The 20796-nt window shown below is 40.2% G+C and overlaps 1 protein-coding gene across 2 annotated transcripts in view; it reads left to right on the top strand.

The window, feature by feature from the left end:
• Positions 1-20796, top strand: part of GLG1 (golgi glycoprotein 1) — a 160196-nt gene that overhangs the window by 18589 nt on the left and 120811 nt on the right. The gene's annotated exons all lie outside the window — the stretch shown is intronic.

Genomic DNA, 20796 nt, shown 5'->3' with positions numbered 1-20796 from the left:
GCATAACTTTATTTAATTTCCTTAGTTAATTTTAATATTATATCTTTTTATTTTATTTTATTTATTTATTTTTTTACAGAGACAGAGAATGAGTCAGAGAGAGGGATAGACAGGGACAGACAGACAGGAACAGAGAGAGATGAGAAGCATCAATCATTAGCTTTTCGCTGCACACCGCGACACCTTAGTTGTTCATTGATTGCTTTCTCATATGTGCCTTGACTGTGGGGCTACAGCAGACCGAGTAACCCCTTGCTTGAGCCAGCGACTTTGGGTCCAAGCTGGTGAGCTTTCTGCTTAAGCCAGATGAGCCCACGTTCAAGCTGGTGACGTTGGGGTCTCGAACCTGGGTCCTCCGCATCCCAGTCCGACGCTCTATCCACTTCGCCACCGCCTGGTCAGGCCCGACGCTTTATCCACTGTGCCACTGCCTGGTCAGGCCCTTCCTTCTTTATTGACATAAAATTTACATACTGTAAAATTCACCCTTTTAACCTCCTATTTTTAAAAACCTTGCTTTTGTTTACATTCCATTGACCAGAACTCTTCACATGCAGCACCTAGATACAGGGGGTAATTAGTGGGTAACACACTCCTAGTGACAGCTTCACACTTTGAAAGCTTCACACAAAATGCCTGCAGACAACTAGCAAGCCCTATCACAGTTATCTAGGAAAGTCAGGGCAAATTTGTGTACTTGATTGTCATGTCAAGAAATAATGTTTCTTCCTATTTTCACGGGGAATGTTAGTGTTTTTTTTCTTTTTTCTGCTCTAAATGGGTGGAAAGGGAGACACTTTCTTTTGATCAGCTTTTAGTGTTATAATCGCTTTGATTTAAACTACAGCATCAGTTTAAGCTTTATTTAGTGATTTCAGTTTCAACTTCATATTTGCTGAAAGTCCTGACCCTCGTCATTAAGCCCCTACTCTGCCTTCTTCTCCCCCTTTTTAGTGCCATGGTGTTTAATCCCCCTTTCTTCCTTTTCCTGGCAACAAGGGGGTTCCCCTGTCTTTTTTTTTTTTTTTTTTTGTATTTTTCTGAAGCTGTAAACGGGGAGAGACAGTCAGACAGACTCCCGCAGGCGCCCGACTGGGATCCACCCGGCACGCCCACCAGGGGTGAAGCTCTGCCCACCAGGGGCGATGCTCCGCCCCTTTGGGGCGTGGCTCTGCCACGACCAGAGCCACTCCAGCGCCTGGGGCAGAGGCCAAGGAGCCATCCCCAGCACCGGGCCATCCTTGCTCCAATGGAGCCCTGGCTGCGGGAGGGGAAGAGAGAGACAGAGAGGAAGGAGAGGGGGAGGGGTGGAGAAGCAAATCGGCGCCTCTCCCATGTGCCCCGGCGGGGAATCGAATCCGGGTCCCCCACACGCCAGGCCGACGCTCCACCGCTGAGCCAACCGGCTAGGGCCTCCCCTGTCTTTTGACTTCATCTTTGCTTTAAAAGGACTGGGTGTATATTTCTAAGTGTTTGTTGTTGAAGTCTTTCAGATTCTGTTCTTTGCTGGAGAACACATAATTGTTGAAACCTGAAGTTCTTGACTTTTTTTTTTTTTTTTGACAGAGACAGAGTTAGAGAGAGGGACAGGAAGGGAGATGGGAAGCATTAATTCTTCATTGTGGCTCCTTAGTTCTTCATTGATTGTGTTGTCTTATGTGCCTTAATGGGGAGGTGCTACAGCAGAGCGAGTGACCCCTTGCTCAAGCCAGTGACCTTGAGCTCAAGCTAGAGACCCTGGGCTTCAAGCCAGCAACCTTTGGGCTCAAGCCAGTGACCTCGTGCTCAAGCTAGTTAGCCTATGTTCAATCTGGATGAGCTTGCTCTCAAGCTGGTGACCTTGGGGTTTTGAACCTGGGTCCTCCACGTCCCAGTTCGATGCTCTATCCACTGCACCACCGCCTGGTCAGGCTGAAATTCTTAACTATTGAGGCAGCCTTTTCTTTGGCTGACATCTTTCAAAAGGATCAAGGAGATATTTATTGGGCAACTGCTTTGTGCTTGCATGCTTTATCTTGTTTTAATTATCACTCTTACACTTACAAATAGATTTAGTTTTAACCCCCATTTAGTTTTGAAAAATTTCAAACATAAAAGTTTTAAAAATCATACATTGAACATCCATATACATCCAATCACTGAAATTCTACCATTAACAGTTTTACCATACAGTTGACCTATGAACGACATGAATTTAACTACTGTGTAGTCCACTTAGGTATATGTGGATTTTTTTTTTCAATAACTATACAAAAAAATAAAAGACTCTATGTCTCCAGGTTTCATATCCTTGGCTATAACCAACCATGGATCGAAAACAGTATTTTCGATCCACGGGTGTGCAGGGGCCTGGCTGTATGTATGCATCGTTCTATGCCATTTTATATAAGTGACTTTAGCATCTGCAGAATTTGGTATTCTGTGGGAATTCTGGAACCAACCCCCCATGGATACAAAAGGGATGCTGTTTAATTTTGGGGGGAGTCCAAGTTATACCCAGAATTTCTGACTGTAGGAGATGGAGGATCAGTACCCCTAATACTCGCGTTGTTCGAGAGTCAAAACTGTACTTTATTATGTCAAATTGTTAATTTCAAACACTTATTGGAAGCTACATGAAAACTGTATTCCATATCAATTTTGATTCATAGCTTTTATTGTGCTTATTAAAATCAAAACACCCTCCTACTGCGGAATTTTACAAAATAAAGTATGGTAGAATACAAATGCATTTATTTTGTATGAGTCTGGTTTTTCCCCCCCTTCTCAAGCTTTTGGGAAAGCAAGTATCTTTTCTGTCGCAAGTCAACTTTCTTTTTATTCTGATGAGCCAGTATCCTTAGACTTTCTTTTTTTCTCTGTAGTTTCTGAAGAGGTTATTTTCACATTTGTTTCTTTCTGGATCTGTCCTTTCAGTTATCCTAAGTATCAGTTTATGTAATCCAAAAGGAATTTCAGATCATTCAAGCTACACTAAATTTGGGAAATTGAGCTTTCTCTTGAATGGCAGACGCTGCAGCATGGCATGACAATTCAAATTGATACATATTTTGCTGTTTCTTAGGAGTTTAGCAGTGCTATGGAATTGGGACTTATATATTGTATCGTGACAATAATAGATTTATTCTATTTTTTTTGTGGCAGAGACATAGAGAGTCAGAGAGAGGAACAGATAGGGACATGCAGACAGGAAGGGAGAGAGATGAGAAACATCAATTCTTCGTTGCGGCTCCTTATTTGTTCATTGATCGATTTCTCATATGTGCTTTGACCGCGGGCCTTCAGCAGACCGAATAACCCCTTGCTCAAGCCAGTGACCTTAGGCTCAAGCTGGTAAGCTTTGCTCAAACCAGATGAGCCTGCACTCAAGCTGGAGACCTTGGGGTCTCAAACCTGGGTCCTCCACATCCCAGTCCGACGCTCTATCCACTGCGCCACCGCCTGCCTGGTCAGGCTAGATTTATTCTTTAAGTTAATTAGAATTTAGCAAGTAAAATGTAGCCAGAATGCTGAATTTTAATTCTAATCCAGAATCTGCCATCACCCCAAATAATTGTTTAATGATTTAGTTATAATAATAATACCCTTCATAGGATGTTGTTCACCTTTTGAAATGTCATTTAGCTTTTTTAAAAAATCCATTATTTTGTTTCTTCATTGGATGATTGGGAAATCAGTCTTCTGCATTGACAAATTAATTTCATCAACACACTAAAGTCTAGACATAGGTTATTTCTTGGATTCAGAAGATTATTGTCACCTATAGGTTTCTAAGAGTCAACTTAATATGATTAGACATATGTTAAAGTGCAATTGGTATTGGTAATGACTGCTTTTTACAAAAACAGCATTGAAAATTGGATCCTGTTATTTTTTTGTTTTATTTTTTAAGTGAGAGGAGGGAAGATAGTCAGACTCCTGCATGCACCTCAACCAGGATCCACGTGACCACCCCCATCTGGGGCTGATGCTGGAATTAACCGAGCTATCCTTAGCGCCTGAGGCCAAAACTTGGACCAACTGAGCCACTGGCTGCGGAAGGGAAGAGGGAGGAGCGGAGAAGCAGATGGTCACTTCTCTTGTGTGACCTGACCAGGAATTGAACCTCAGAAGTCCATACACTGGGCTGGCCGATGCTCTATCCACTGAGCCAACCAGTCAGGGCTTGGTTTATTTTTTTTATGTGGTTATAAACTAGAATATTTGTGAAATAATGCCACTTGCTGATGCAGACAAATTTATTTATATAAATGTATTACTAGCAGCCTTTTGAATTAAATACTTAGGATAAATAAAATTTCCAGAGTTAAAGAATGAGAATTTAAATCAAGCATATCTAACTTATAAGAAATTATTACTTGATCTCAAAGCCCAAGCTTTTCCACTTATTTTGTGGTGTCAATGAAGGGATCCACTCATTAGTCTTGCACTGCATTCTCTATGGTGTGGTCTTGGATGATGTGAGCAATTGCTACTCTGTGTGACCTCACTTCATTGAATTTTATTTTCAGGAAAGATGTAAAGAGGGAACTAAAAATTAAAGATGTTAACTTGCCCTTCAACCTAATGGAGTTAATATTGCATATGTTTGTTTTCATTATATTGCACATAAGAGGTACATATAGGACTGGAAGAAGTCAATTTCTTTCCAAAATAATTGAGGTGTTTAGTGTAACCCTTAGGCCTGTCAGTAGAAACTGGACAGTGGCATTGTTGTTTAAAGTATCTGACCCAGTGACTTGGAAAGGATGGGATAACTTTTTAAGAGCCACACAGCACTGATATTTTAGCTGTATCTTCACTGGATGCCACAGAATTCCAAAGAAAGTAAAAAGAGTTTTACTTCTCTGGGCTCCATGTCGACAGAATTGTAGGTTTTTCTACACAAAGTATTACCAATGGGGCAGTCTCACAAAAACACATGTTCTGGTCAAGAAAAAAGTGTTATTTAAAAACTGAATGCTGGGTTAACAATGTTAGAGGAGTTGAAATGGTTATTGCTAGCCAAGTTTGCATTTTATTTCAGTTAAAGTGCACATTGCAGTGATTTAAGGTAAACTTAGATCAGAGTTGTGTTAGAAAAAATATGTACATGATGCTCATCCCTAGTTAAAAATAAATGCACCACTATTTGTTCATCAACAAATAAGGCACCACTAGCAGAATAGGCGTTATCAGCCAGAACAAGCAACTACTTTCTAAACTAGGTTGTGTGACACCCAGAATTGGATATTAAGATTCGCTTCAGTGAGTAACTTTATTCTTTAAAAAATGTTTATTGTGTTGATTTGTGAGAGAGAGAGAGGAATGGAGAGGGGGAGAGAGAGAGAGGAATATTGAGCTGCTCTTGTATGTACCCTGACCAGGGATTGAACTGGCAGTCTCTGCACTTCACCAACTGAGCTATCTGGCCAGGGCTCAATGAATACCTTTAAATGTTTGCTCATCAGTTTTTTAATTTGCTAGGGAAAAATTAAAAATACATATAAGCACTAGAGCCTTGAATAGTTTGCTCAGTGATAGAGCTTCGGACTGACGTGTGGATGTCCCAGGTTTGATTCCTGGTCAGGGCACACAGAAGTGCTCATCTGCTTCTACACCACTCCCCCCTGACTTCTCTCTCTCTCTCTCTCTCTCTCTCTCTCTCTCCCTCCCTCCCCCCCCCCCCTCCTGCAGCCATGGCTCGATTGGAGCGAGTTGGCCCCAGGTGCTGAGGATGGCTCCCTGGCCTCCGCCTCAGGTGCTAAGAAGAGCTCTGTTGCTCAGATGGGCAGAGCATTGCCCCCTAGTGGACATGCCAGGTGGATCCCCATCAGGGTGCATGCAGGAGTCTGTCTCTGCCTCCTCTCCTCCCACTGAATAAACATTTAAAAATTAAAAAAATAACTAAAATAAACACAAGGTAATGTAGAACATCACCACTTTTAACGTGCAAAACGACCAAAAAGGCCTGACCTGTGGTGGCGCAGTGGATAAAGCGTCGACCTGGAAATGCTGAGGTCGCTGGTTCAAAACCCTGGGCTTGCCTGGTCAAGGCACATATGGGAGTTGATGCTTCCTGCTCCTCCCCGCTTTTCTCTCTCTCTCTTCTTTCTAAAATGAATAAAAAAAATAAAAAAAAAAGACCAAAAAAAAATTTCTGATTTTGTATTTTTCCAAAGTTAGAAGCAGGGAGGCAGTCAGACAGACTCCCACATGCACCCGACTGGGATCCACCTGGCACACCCACCAGGGGGAGATACTCTGACTCGCAGCTGGAGCCATTCTAGCACCTGAGGCCGAGGCCATGGAGCCATTCTCAGCGCCCAGGCCAACTTTGCTCCAGTGGAGACTTGGCTGCAGGAGGGTAAGAGAGATGGAGAGGGAGAAGGGTGGCGAAACAGATGGGCACTTCTCCTGTGTGCCCTGACCTGGAATTGAACCCGGGACTTCCACACGCTGGGCTGATGCTCTACCACTGAGCCAACCGGCCAGTGCCATTTTTAAAAATATATTTTTAAGACTATTCAGTTTAGAGAGAGGGAGAGAGAGAGAGAAAGAAGGGGACAGGAGCAGGAAGCATCAATTCCCACATGTGCCTTGACTGGGCAAGCCCAGGGTTTCAAACTAGCAACCTGAGGGTTCCAGGTCAACACTTTATACACTGTGCCACCACAGGTCATGCAAAATGACCAAATTTTACTGCAGAAAATATAACAGCTGTTTCTAGAATAATCTGTTTCTGTGCCAATAACAAACAAAAATTTACCTTGGTTGAATTTGCTTTCTTTTTTAATGCAAAATGTTTGATGGATTCTAAAATGTTGCAAGGGGAAAAAATTAACCATTTCAGGGAAAATAGTATATAAATGTTATATAAATACATATAATTTTTAACTGAGTCAGAAGACCGTAGAGATGAAATTATTTTGTACAAGTGAATTTGGTGAGTTTCAGTTTCCTTAACTGTAAAAATGAGCAGTTACAGGGAATAAAGATTAAGTGAGATATTATAGATCTGAAAGCATTTTGTAAACTGGAAAGTCTTTTGTGGTATGTAAAGAATTCTACTACTGATAAGGATGTCTTGTGGCAGTTGACAGATTGTCTGATGTCAACTTAGTGTTAAATGGAAGAATTATGGCTCTTTCATTCAAGGTTCAAGACAATTTATGAACAAGTACTTTAAAATTATTTTTAAATAACTTAAAGGAATTATTCCTATTAATGTATTGTTGTATTATTAGCCAATTGATTTAATACTTTAGTTTAGACTAACATTTTTATGTTAATGATAAACTTAGTAATAAAAATCTTTCTATAATGTGTTTTTATCATTTGGCTTAGCTTCAGGGCCTTGACCTCTGTATTTTCTCTAAATTTTTTATTTTTACTTACTGACTTTAAAAAGAGAGAGAGAGAGAGAGAGAGAGAGAGGGGAAGAGAGAGAAACTTTGATTTGTTCTACTTATTTATGCATTCATTGGTTGATTCTCATATGTGCCCTGACTGGGGATTGAACCTGTGACCTTGGCATGTCAGGACAAGACTCTAACCAACTGAGCTACCTGTCCAGGGCTGCTCTAAACTTGTAGTTAGAGTAATTAGTGACAGAGAGAGAGACAGATAGGGACAGACAGACAGGAACGGAGAGAGATGAGAAGCATCAATCATCAGTTTTTCGTTGCGACACTTTAATTGTTCATTGATTGCTCTCTCATATGTGCCTTGACCGTGGGCCTTCAGCAGACGGAGTAACCCCTTGCTTGAGGTGAGCCTTGCTCAAATCTGATGAGCCCACGCCCAAGCTGAGGACCTCGGGTCTCGAACCTGGGTCTCCCGCATCCCAGTCCTGCATCCCAGTCCGATGCTCTATCCACTGCACCACTGCCTGGTCAGGCTAGTTAGGGTAGTTATTGAGTACCGTTTTAAAACAGGTTCTTTATATATACCACTATGTCCTTTTTCTACCCTTTCTCTTTCATTTCAGTTTTGGGCAAATTGCCTAATGTCTCTGGATTTAATATAACATTGGAGATTCGACACAAACTCTTGGAGTCTTGTTCAGTTCCTTTTGGAAAAAAAAATTGGAATCCTCTGTGGTAAAATTACTTTTTTTTTTTTTACAGAGACAGAGAGTCACAGAGAGGGATAGACAGACAGGAATGGAGAGAGATGAGAAGCATCAATCATTAGTTTTTTGTTGCGACACCTTAGTTGTTCATTGATTGCTTTCTCATATATGCCTTGACCGTGGGGCTACAGCAGACCGAGTAACCCCTTGCTCAAGCCAGTGACCTTGGGTCCAAGCCGGTGAGTTTTGCTCAAATCAGATGAGCCTGCCCTCAAGCTGGCGACCCTCAGGGTCTCGAACCTGGGCCCTCCACATCCCAGTCCAATGCTCTATCCACTGCGTCACTGCCTGGTCAGGCCCTTTTCTTTCTTTCTTTTTCTTTTTTTTAAGTTTAGATATGTTGTGAGGAGAGGATTATTTTATAAAATTCAAGGAGTATAATTGCTAAGGGTTTTTTTTGTTTTGTTTTTAATTGTAGTTAACCCTGGCTGGATAGCTTGGTTGGTAGAGCATCATCCCAAAGTGCAGAGACTGCGGTTTGATCCCCGGTCAGGGCAGATGCAGGAACAAATTGATGTTTCTGTCTCTCCCTCTCTCTCATTTCCTCTCTCTAAAATCAATTTTAAAAAATCAATAAAATAAATATATTTTATTTTGTTTGAATTTTATTTATTCATTTTTAGAGAGAGAGAGAGAGAGAGAAGGGGGGAGGAGCAGGGAGTATCAACTCCCATATGTGCCTTGACCAGGCAAGCCCAGCGTTTCAAACCAGCAATCTCAGCATTCCAGGTCGATGCTTTATCCACTGGAGCCACCACGGGTCAGGCCAAAAATAAATATTTTTTAAAAGTTGTATTTAATTATGAACTCATTTGATTTTCTGTAAGCACTAAATTTAGCATGACTGGTAGTCCTCCCCTCCCTGTAAGGTTCTTGGGTCGTCTTTACTAGTAGTCTTCTAGTGGTGTGGTATTTCTCTGCCTGTTTGACCACCTGTCTAAATCTTTTCCTAATCCAGAGATATTCTAACTTTAGTGATACAGTTTTTTGGTTCAGAAATTTCTTTGTATTGAAACATGCATAAAACTAGGCAGGCATGGGATTAAAGTCACTTTAGAAGTATTATAAGGATTTTGAAAATAAAAAATCTTTTAAATGATTGTAATGTTTCTTCCTCTGTAGTCAGTATAAATGATGTGATTCATCCATCCACCTGGGAAAGAAACATTATACTGAGCCTTAGAAAACGAAGTTTAAATTATTGAACTTAATGAAGAGAAACTAAGGCAGTTGATTGTATCAAATACTATTATTTCATAAAGGTTTTAGTATCATAGTATAATAATACATTATCATTGAATTTTTTTATTTTAGGTATATATTTTGTAAATTCTATTTTATACAGAAACAATCCCTTGAGAAAGAAACTTGCTGTTTCTTAATGGGATGTATTAATAGATTTTTTGTGTGTGTGTGGCAGACACAGAGATTCAGAGAGAGAGGGACAGACAGACAGAAAGGGAGAGAGATGAGAAACATCAATTCTTCGTTGCGGCTCTTTCGTTGTTCATTGATTGATTTCTCATATGTGCCTTGCCTGGGGGGCTACAGCAAACCGAGTGACCCCTTACTCGAGCCAGTGACCTTGGGCTCAAGCTGGTGACCTCAGGGTCTCGAACCTGGGTCCTCCACATCCCAGTCCGATGCTCTATCCACTGTGCCACCGCCTGGTCAGGCTTAATAGATTTTTCTAATGTTGAACCTAGTGTTTATCTTTTATTTCAGATAGCTAAATTTAATTTGCCATAATTTTACTTAGAATATTTGAATTTATGATCATTAGAATATAAGGACAAAGTTATAAAATGATACTGTCTAATACTATAATTGAGAAGAATATTATAAATAACAATACAGTCGTACCTTGTAAGAAATACTTCCTAAAAGATGGTTATAGATGTGTTTCCAACAAAACTTGGTTAATCATTGTTAGACATTTTTGATGCAATGAATTGCCAAGGTAATATCACCAGTGGTGGTCTTCAGAGGACTTTGAATAAAGTAGAGTGAAGAGTCAAAGAGATGCAGTTAGTTGTTTTCAGAGCCATGGCTAGTGGGATAGGCTGTCCTGAGCAGCAGACATGAGTGTTCTTGGCAAATTGAGCTCTTCAGTGAAATGTCTGCATTAGCTCAGATTTGTTTTTTATGGAAATAGGAAGTCACTGAAGATTATTGGGTAGAAGGATGGCATGGTAAAAGAGTTAAGGAAATTCTTCTTGTGGCAATGTGGATTGAAGTAAAGTAAATCTGAAGGAGCTCATTAAGTAAACTGCTTTGTAATTAAGCTGTGAAGTAAAGACCTGAACTACAGTGGACCTAGTAGAAGTGGAGATGGAAATGAGATGGATGGCAGATGCATTACGGAAGAAAAATTGAGAGTGCTTTTTATTCATTCATTTGGCAAATTTTGGATGAAAATTATTTACTAGATGCCTAAAACTTAATGGTAGGTGCTGGGAAAATGGTGATTATTATACCCTTCACCTTCTGCTCATGAAAGACACGACTCCTGCTGTCACGGAGCTTGCTATCTAGTGGAAAAGGTAGCCATTAGAGAATCACAAAATAAATGGAAAATTATAGCTCTGATTAAGTGCTATGAAAGAGAGCAATGTGGGCATTTTGCTGATGAGATTGTCAGGAAATGTTTTCCTGAGAAAATGATGATTGAGCCGAAGGAATGGTAGAATTTAACCAGGTGACGAGAAGTCAAAGTTAAACTGTTAGGCTACCTCCAGAAATATATAATCTTAGCTTGTGTGGAATTTTAAATGACAGCCAAGCACTTCAGCACTTCAAGCAATTTCCAGTAAGAAGATGCAAATTAGCAACTAATCTTGAGCCAAATCTAAATTTTAGAGTCATCCAGCTTAAAAGGCTATAGTTGGAGGTATGAAAATGGCTGAGCCCTCTTTAAGTATGTGTAAATAGAAGAGTATGATTCCAAGGATTGAGCCCTGGGGAATGCTCAAAATTAAGGGTTAGAAAGTGGCTTATTGAGGAAATTACAGGGAACAGGAGTGGTTGAGAGTTAAAAGAAGATTTAGAGGAGTTTAGTTGTGGAAGCCAAGGGGGGGAATTTTAGTTGTGGGAGCCCAGGAAAGGGAAATTTGAAAGGAGGTGGTAGTAATCACTAGGGTACAACAGTTTGTATAGAACCCAGATTTGGACTGTTTGAGACTATTTCAGTTTATTTCAGAAGTTTGCTAATGACAAGAAGTGAGGCTATTTGGAAGGGAGGACTTCCTAGTTAAATAAAGATTTGTCCAGATTAAGGAAATCTATTTTATAATAGTTTGAAGGCAAAGAGAAAGCAACCAGCAGAGAGTGAGTGATAGATGCTGAAGGAAGAAGGTGACTATAAATGCTCATAAAGAAAGAGGGAGGAAATTCAAATCAGTTTGGTATCAGAAAACATGATTTAGAAAGAGAGAGAAAGGGAGAGTGAGAGAGAAGGGGGAAGGAGCAGGAAGCATCAACTCCCATTTGTGTCTTAACCAGAGTTTCTAACCAGCGACCTCAGTGTTCCAGGCTGACGCTTTATCCACTGTGCCACCACAGTTCAGGCATGATTTATAATTTTTTTTTGAAGTACTTAAAAGCTATAGCCTTTTTGAATTTCATAAATCTATCAGCTCACAAGAGAGTTGCTATCTCAGGTTTCACTTATGATCTGTTGAGTAAAGATGTTCTGTTTTTCTCTCTTTTTTCCTTCCTCAGAACCTTTTCACTCTGAAGTTAAATTTCAGCAAAAGTAAATAGAAATGTTTAACCCTGTTGTCCACAGTAATACTGTGGCCACTTTCTAAATTGTCATGTTGGTTAATATTGCAAGATAGTTTTGGGGTAGAGCTTGACCCCTGGGGCTTTGTGCCTCAAAGATATTTACTGAGCCCGGGAGGCCTTAAAGAAAGTAGATCCAAAAGGTCTAAATGCCATTCTGGAACAGATCCAAAACAGTTAAGAAAAGCACCATAAGTAGCTACTGTAAAGAAGAATTGTGCCTGACCTGTGGTGGCGTAGTAGATAAAGTGTTGACCCAGAGAGCTGAGGTCACCAGTTTGAAACCCCAGGCTTGCCTGGTCAAGGCACATACAAGAAGCAAATACAGAAGGTGCTCTGGTTATAACACTTTTTTTTTTTTTTTTTTTTTACACAGAGACAGAATGAGTCAGAGAGAGGGATAGACAGGGACAGATAGACAGGAACAGAAAGAGAGATGAGAAGCATCAATCATCAGTCTTTCATTGCGCCTTGCAACACCTTAGTTGTTCATTGATTGCTCTCTCATATGTGCCTTGACCGTGGGCCTTCAGCAGACTGAGTAACCCCTTGCTAGAGCCAGTGACCTTGGGTTCAAGCTGGTGGGCTCTTGCTCAAACCAGATGAGCCCACGCTCAAGCTGGCGACCTCAGGGTCTCGAACCTGGGTCCTCTGCATCCCAGTCCGACGCTCTATCCACTGCGCCACCACCTGGTCAGGCTGGTTATAACAGTCTTGACATACAATGTTTTAAGTTTACAATGCTCACTCCTATAAAAACTTTAAAAATTTTTGAGACGTGGGTGTTGCAGCAAAACCGTTAACATTGTACTTACGGATTACGTGGGTGAACTAGTTTGGTTGTGTGAAGCGGAAAAATATGCAGTATTCATTTTCTGTGGCTTAGTCGTGTTTTTATGTTCTAGATTATGATTCTACAAGTGTATTAGGATAGGTAAGTGACTTAGGCTAGAGTGTATTTCAACTTACACCAAAATTCAGGTCACGTCACTGTCGTAGGAACAGAACTATGTTGTAACCCGAGGACCCCCACCACTATGAGTTGATACTTTCTGCCCCTCCCCTCCCCTCCCCTCCCCTCCCCTCTCTCTTTCTTTCTCTTTCCCTTTCTCTCTTTTTTTTGTGGCAGAGACAGAGAGAGTCAGAGAGAGGGACAGATAGGGACAGACAGGAAGGGAGAGAGATGAGAAACATCAATTCTTCATTGCAGCTCCTTAGTTGTTCATTGATTGATTTCTCATATGTGCCTTGACCGAGGGACTATAGCAGACGGAGTGACCCCTTGCTTGAGCCAGCAACCTTGGGCTCAAGCTGGTGAACCTTGCTCAAACCAGATGAGCTGGCGCTTAAGCTGGTGACCTCGGGGTCTCGAACCTGTGTCTTCCGCATCCCAGTCCAATGCTCTATCCACTGCACCACTGCCTGGTCAGGCATCTCTTTCTTTTTGAACTACGGTACAATTTACGTGCAGTAAAATATAAATTTGCCCCTTTTTTCGCTTGGTACACAGTCTGAATTTTAACACATGCATAGATTTATTCCTTTTATCTTTATGTCTATGCTTTCAGCAATATTACTCTTAATTACTGTCACTTTATAGTAAGTCTTGAAATCAGGTGATATTAGTCTTCCAATTTTCTTTTTCAGAATTGTTATACTCTTTGAGTTCTGATATGCTTTATTCCTTTTTAGATTTTCCTGTTCCCCTGTTGTAAAGTTTTTATTTTGTTCTTTTTTAGCAAAAGAGAGAGAGACAGAGGAACAGATAAGAACAGACAGGCAGGAAGAGATACGAGAAGCATCAATTTTTTGTTGCAGCACCTTAGTTGTTCATTGATTGCTTTCTCATATGTGCTTTGACTGGGGGCTACAGCAGAGCAAATGATCCTTGTTCAAGCCAGCAGCCTTGGGCTCAGGCCAGTAACCTTGGGCTTCAAGCCAACAACCTTTGGCCTCAAGCCAGCAACCATGGAGTCAGTGTCTATGATCCCATGCTCAAGCCAGATGAGGCCACATTCAAGCTGGCAACCTTGGGGTTTTAACCTGGGTCCTCTGCATCGCCGTCCGATGCTCTATCCACTGCACCATTGCCTGATCAGGCTGAAAGTTTTTCAAGTTTGTCTTCTTTAACGTTTTGTGCTATGAAATCCTAGTGGATCCAGTTTTAATTTTTGAGTTTTTTCCTGAACAATAATATTTGTGAAGATTGATGTCTCATGACCTTCATTCTGTTTTTTCAAAAAACAAAGAGAAAATTGGCTTTCTGTCTTGCAGGTACTATATGGATGCATTGAACTCTTTTGTTCAACTACCATCTTTGAACATATGGATGCAACTACCATCTTTGTAGTTGTAGTTTAAGTTTCATTGAACACAGCTGAGTTTTTCATTTTCTGCCCATAATGGCAAAGAGAAGAACATTGACAGAAAAAATATTTCACAATTATGTGGACTAGAAGATAAATGTAAAGAGACAAATACACTTATGCTTTCCAGTATGGTAGCTGTCAGCTGCTGTGGTTATTGAGCACTTACAAAGTACAGTTGACATGTGCTGTAAATATAAAGTATACATGGGTTTCAAAGACTTGGAAAGAGAAAAAAATTTAAAATATCTTAATTTTATGTTGATTACATTGTTCAAATAACATTGAAGATATTTTGAGTTAAATAAAATATATTAAAGTCAATTTCAACAGTTTCTTTTAACTTTTTTAATCTAGCCACTAAAATGTAAAATTATAAATGTTGCTCATATTATATTTCTGTTGGGCAGCACTGGTCTATACTCTTAATAGTATAGGAGCAACATTTTAAACTGAATCTTCAGATGACAGTATACCAGATAAATTTTCTGAAACTCAAAATTTAATGTGTGAACAAATTATTTCTAAGTATAAAAAGAAAATATATTATTCTCACCTAATTAGTCATTCAGCAAGAAGTACTTGTCATGCAATATTTTGTAACAAGTACCTAGCATGCCTTCATTTGCTAGGAAAATATGTGACAGTGTTTGTACATTTTTCATGATGTTTTTCTACCAAATTGACTAAAAAAGTGAAAAAATACTGAAGTCAAGTGTGTATACAAAGGTGAATAGAAGGAAATAGATGAAATGAGTATATTTGGATCTGTTCCAATTAGTTTTTATTAATATTTTGAAAATGTTTTGCAGTTATGGAGAAATAAGAGGTGGCCTTGTTCTTAACAAATTATGAGCTGTAAAAATTTTTTAAAACTGTTGCAGTTTGATGATGCAAATGCAATAAGAACCAGAAGTAATGGTAAATTAGGATCTGTTAGAGATGTGTTTGAAATCTGGAGTCTATTTACAAGGTGGATATATTCCATGTTTGTGGTTGATAGTTGGTAAGCGGCTGGATATGTGTATCTTCAAATTCAAGAAAATGTAGAATAAATAATTGTGTTTACTATGTTAAGATGTATATTAAGATTTCTAATAAAGGCTTTAACTTTTACTTTATTCTACTGTATAATAGTCTTAGATTTCTACCATAAGCAGATCTTAGGCTTGGTTTCTACTCACATGGCCCTTTAGAAAGGAGGCTCTGTTATGGTGGGTTTAGCAAGTGCCTTCAAGGGAAAAGCTTCAACAGGAACAGAGAGATGAGAAGCATCAATCATCAGTTTTTCGTTGCGCATTGCGACACCTTAGTTGTTCATTGATTGCTTTCTCATATGTGCCTTGACCGCGGGCCTTCAGCAGGCCGAGAGTAACCCCTTGCTTGAGCCAGAGACCTTAGGTCCAAGCTGGTGAGCTTTTTGCTCAAACCAGATGAGCCCGTGCTCAAACTGGCAACCTCGGAGTCTCGAACCTGGGTCCTTCCGCATCCCAGTCCGACGCTCTATCCACTGCGCCACCGCCTGGTCAGGCGTCTTTGTTGCTTTTAAGAAGACATTTTATCTTTCAACATTTTTAGTGTTTATAGTTTTAGGGTTCCAAATAATCTAACCCACCATTACCAGAAATGGATCACCACATCTATTTCTTTTTCTTTGGGCTTCCCTATTAATTCACATGGACACCAGATTTAGGATACCACTGATTAAGCACTTTGCAAATGGTAGATAATATATAGAACTATAAAAATGAAATAGGTGGTGAGTCACATTTTTAGGAGGGAGAACCCAAGAGTCATAAAATCAATGGGTAGTGGTCATTTCAGTTTAGACACACATACACCAGCCAAAAACTTACTTTTCTTAAGTTAATAGAAGGCTGAAACAAATATTTTTGTTAATATTGGGGCTTTTGAGTTGGCCAGATATAATTGTGGCTATAGTATAGTTGAGAGCTTATCAGTATAAAAAATTCAGGCTTGGTATGAAAAAAAAAGTGATTACCAAAACACTGATGGCTGCTATATAATACCTGGATGGCAGATCACCCAAGTATTATGACATGCCTAGTGGAAGTTAAAACTCTTACATCAACCTTATTTTGAAGATAGCTAAATCTAGTAATTTACTTAATTTAGGCATCCAAGATTCAATTTTTTTACAGTGATCTCTTTTTTAAGCTACCTGATAGGTATGTGGTTAAGCAATTATAACTTGACATTCTCCAGTTTAAATCTACAGGTGAGATATGAAGGATATTCTCTGATTATTTTGTTTACTAAGTATTTTTCTTCCACTAAAAACAAATCTTTCTTACCCTGTTATTTTCTATTACATTTATACATTGTTGTAGCTAAGGAAATGACCTTTCCTTCTTCCCTTCCTTCCTTCTTTTCCTTCTTTTTTCTTTTTGTGACAGAGACAGGGAAAGGGACAGACAGGGAGAGAAATTAGGGGCATCAATTTTTCATTGCGGCACCTTAGTTGTTCATTGATTGCTTTCTCATGTGCCTTGACCCAGGAGCTACAGCTGAGCTAGTGACACCTTCCTTGCTGAAGCCAGCGATTTTTGGGCTCAAACCAGTGACCGTGGGGTCATGTCTATGATCCCATGCTCAAAGCCAGCGACCCCACACTCAAGATGCTGAGCTCATGCTCAAGCCGGTGACCTTGGGGTTTCGAACCTGAGTCCTCTGCTTCCCAGTACAATGCTCTATCCACTGCGCCACCACCTGGTCGGGCCATTTTTCTTAATACTTAATAAGTGGCTTTGCTTGCTGATCTTCTTTAAGAATGTGATTCACTATATGTTTCTCTGGCTACACAAGCTAAGAATTAAGTATTAGAGGAAGATTAAATATTTTGGTGATTTATAATAGGCTGTTGCTGTGAGACTTGGGTCTTGAGTCTTGAGGTTAGCTATTTCAAATTAGATATGTCTTTACTTGAACAGAAAACAAGTATTTTAGAGCAGTGTGTCAGATACATGGAAGAGAGTGAATCAAATTGGTATAAAGGTGAATGAATACCTAACTTTTATCACCACTCACATTGAATCCTATAAGGGCAAAAGAATAACTATATTAATCAATGTTGTTGTGCCTTAAGAAATGAAATTTTTGCCCCTATTTTGACAACTGTGTGTGCCTTCTAACATACTCATACATAGCACTTCAGTTTATTGTGCATTAAAATCAACACTGCTGTTTACATTTTGTACAATGAATTATGTCTTGGATCATTGTGAGTTGAAATAGTCACTGTCAAGTCAAACTGGAGTTAATCGAAGCGCTAAATAATTCAAAATGCTTTGAATTGCAAAATTGAGCATGTTAATATTTACCAGTCTATAAACATTTACCACATTTTGTGTGTGTGTGTGTGACAGAGACAGACAGAGGGACAGACAGACAGGAAAGGAGAGTGACGAGAAGCATCATTTCTTTGTTGTGCCACTTTAGTTGTTCATTGACTGCTTTCTCATATGTGCCTTGACTGGGGGTGGGGGGGCAGCTACAGCAGACTGAGTGACCCCTTGTTCAAGCCAGCAACCTTGGGCTCAAGCTGGGCGACCTTGCGGTTTCAAACCTGGGTCCTCCGTGTCCCAGTCCGACCCTCTATCCGCTGTGTCACTGCCTGGTCAGGCACATTTACCACATTTTTACATCAGTGATCTAGCCCCTTTCTTATGAAAACATGAACAAATTCTCTTCCTACACTTGTCTTTTTGTTTAATGCACTGTTTTTTGCTTTTTTTCTTGAATTTTGCATCCTTGAAGTAGTTGTATCAGCAGCTACTACTGTCAACAGCCACAAAACTCTTTTTTGATGGATTTTGTTTCAGACCTATTTCTGAGATGACAAACATGATGACTTCTTTCCAGAGCTACTTAAAATCATCAGCTTCAGGCCTGACCTGTGGTGGCGCAGTGGATAAAGCGTCAACCTGGAAACGCTGAGGTTGCCGGTTCAAAACCCTGGGCTTGCCTGGTCAAGGCACATATGGGAGTTGATGCTTTCTGCTCCTCCCCCCCCCCCTCTCTCCCTTCTCTATAATGAATAAATAAAATCTTTATAAAAAAAATTAAGATCATCAGCTTCAGGACCTTCCAGAGATGCACACATTTTGTTTTTTTAATAGTTCAACAAACTCATTTTCTTTTTCTTCAGTGAGACCATCATTGAAATCCTCTTTGGAGTTCTCAGCATACTATAGCTGTAACCAGGGATCTGTTAATAGAATTTATTTAATACTGAGATATAAACTTAGTTTGCCCTCTACCCATTAAAAACAAGTGAGACTTCAAATAAGCCGGTGAAAATTTAGTCACTTTTCTAGGCCTAAATTGAAAAATATGATTTAGGAGGCAGATGAATCTCATTGAGATTAGATGATACAGGTTATGAAAGTGTGCCATATTACTTTTGGAAAATACTGGATAGAAGTTGTTGTTAAATATGCTTTGGAACTAAACAGGCCCATTTGCCAGATAGAATAATTAGCTTTAATGTTTTAAAAATTTCTTTTTTCCATACCTCCTTAAATTTGACTGGGTGACTTCATTGCATTTAGCAGATAATGTGCATAATACCATTGTATTTCTTGCTTTAAAAAAATTTATTGGGCCCTGGCCAGTTGCCTCAGTAGATAGAGTGTTGGCCCAGCATATGTATGTCCCTGGTTTGATTCTGATCAGGGCACAAAAGAGAAGCGACCATCTGCTTTTCTCCCCCTCCTTTCCCCCACTGCTCCCCCTCATCTCTCTGTCTTCTCTCCCTCCTCTCCCCTTCCCTCCATTTTCCCCTCCCACAGCCAGTGGCTGAAGTGGTTTGAGTGTCAGCCTCAGGCACTAAAAACAGCTCTGTTGATTCATGCATTGTCCTCAGACAGGGGTTGCTGGGTAGATCCAAACAGGGTGCATAAGGGAGTCTATCTCTCCTCTTCTCACTTGAAAAAAACACACTGATTTTAAAGAGAGGAAGGAAAGGATGGGGAGAGAGAAAGAAAGAGAGACAGCAATTTGTTGTTCCACTTCTTTATGTATTCACTAGTTAATTCTTATATGTACCTGACCAGGAATCATTCCCACAACCTTGGCAAACTGGGACAATGCTCTAAACAACTGAGCTACTGGGCCAGGGCACCACCGGATTTCTTTAAAAGAAAAAAAAAAAACCCTAGTTACTTTGTTATTATTGCAACTTTAAATAAACATGGGCTAGATTAAAGAGTAGTAAAATTATTCTAATGTTTCTTTCACCTTTGTTTTATCAGAGTGAGATTTAAGTAAAAGCACATATTCCTCACTATATTTAGCATTTTTTATTCTTATAGGAACCAGAAGTCCGTAAGCTAAAAAGAGAATTTCTTTCATATAACTATGTAAACTGGCTTTGGACTTTGCTAGATGCTGGGCCTCAACTGTTTAGCTGGACTGATTTCTCCTTAACATCTGCTTCTGGGCTGGCTTCTTTCACAGCTTCCATGTGATGGCAAGGTGGCCAGAGTAGCTCTTGTCCCCACGCCTCCATTTGTGTCAGCATTATTTGTAAATGTTTTATTGTTTGTCACTGTCAGAGTCCCTGAACCATTTATGAATGATATATGTGTCTGATTGGAGTCATTTGCTGTTCCCGTCTCAGAAATGAAATCTCACCTGAAGCACTTGAACTTAGAGTGGGACTAAGAGTAGAGTTTGTCTCTTGGGAGAGACAAAAATTCACTATATAGAGTAGGGTTTCAGTATAGGAAGTAGTGATTTTTATCTTTGGGGGTTTTACTTCTAAGATGACCCAAATCAAGAAGAGTTCTGTGTCCTAGGAAATGCTAATGTTTTTAAATTTCTTCTTTCATTATAATACCTATTTGCTCATTTCACATTCTAAGGAGCTGGCATCACAAACTTTACTGAAACTGTGAGTCAGGCTACAAGTGAGGGAGATGTTCCAACAAAACAAACAAAGAGATCTCTTTTTTCTCTCTCTCCCCCTTTTTCTCTTTCCCTTTTTCTCTCTCTCTCATTCAAGAGACCAGTGCCCATGTTTCATAACCTGTACTACAGATCCTAGCTGTCTGTCCTTATCAATAATCTTTTTATTTATTTATTTTTTTTGTATTTTTCTTAAGTTGGAAACGGGGAGAGACAGTCAGACAGACTCCTGCATGCGCCCGACCGGGATCCACCCGGCACGCCCACCAGGGGGCGACGCTCTGCCACAATCAGAGCCATTCTAGCGCCTGAGGCAGAGGCCACAGAGCCATCCTCAGCGCCCGGGCCAACTTTGCTCCAGTGGAGCCTTGGCTGTGGGAGGGGAAGAGAGAGACAGAGAGGAAGGAGAGGGGGAGGGGTGGAGAAGCAGATGGGTGCTTCTCCTGTGTGCCCTGGCCGGGAATCGAACCCGGGACTCCTGCACGCCAGGCCGACGCTCTACCACTGAGCCAACCGGCCAGGGCCCTCATCAATAATCTTTAGAACTTTGCAATAATGATATTTTGATTTGTTGATTTAAAGTTTTCAACGTTAGCCCTGGCCAGT

The sequence above is a fragment of the Saccopteryx leptura genome, chromosome 9 (genome assembly GCF_036850995.1).
Source record: "Saccopteryx leptura isolate mSacLep1 chromosome 9, mSacLep1_pri_phased_curated, whole genome shotgun sequence".
Lineage (NCBI taxonomy): Eukaryota > Metazoa > Chordata > Mammalia > Chiroptera > Emballonuridae > Saccopteryx > Saccopteryx leptura.
The sequence above is the reverse complement of the archived record's forward strand: the minus strand, read 5'-3'. Positions and strand labels throughout refer to the sequence as shown.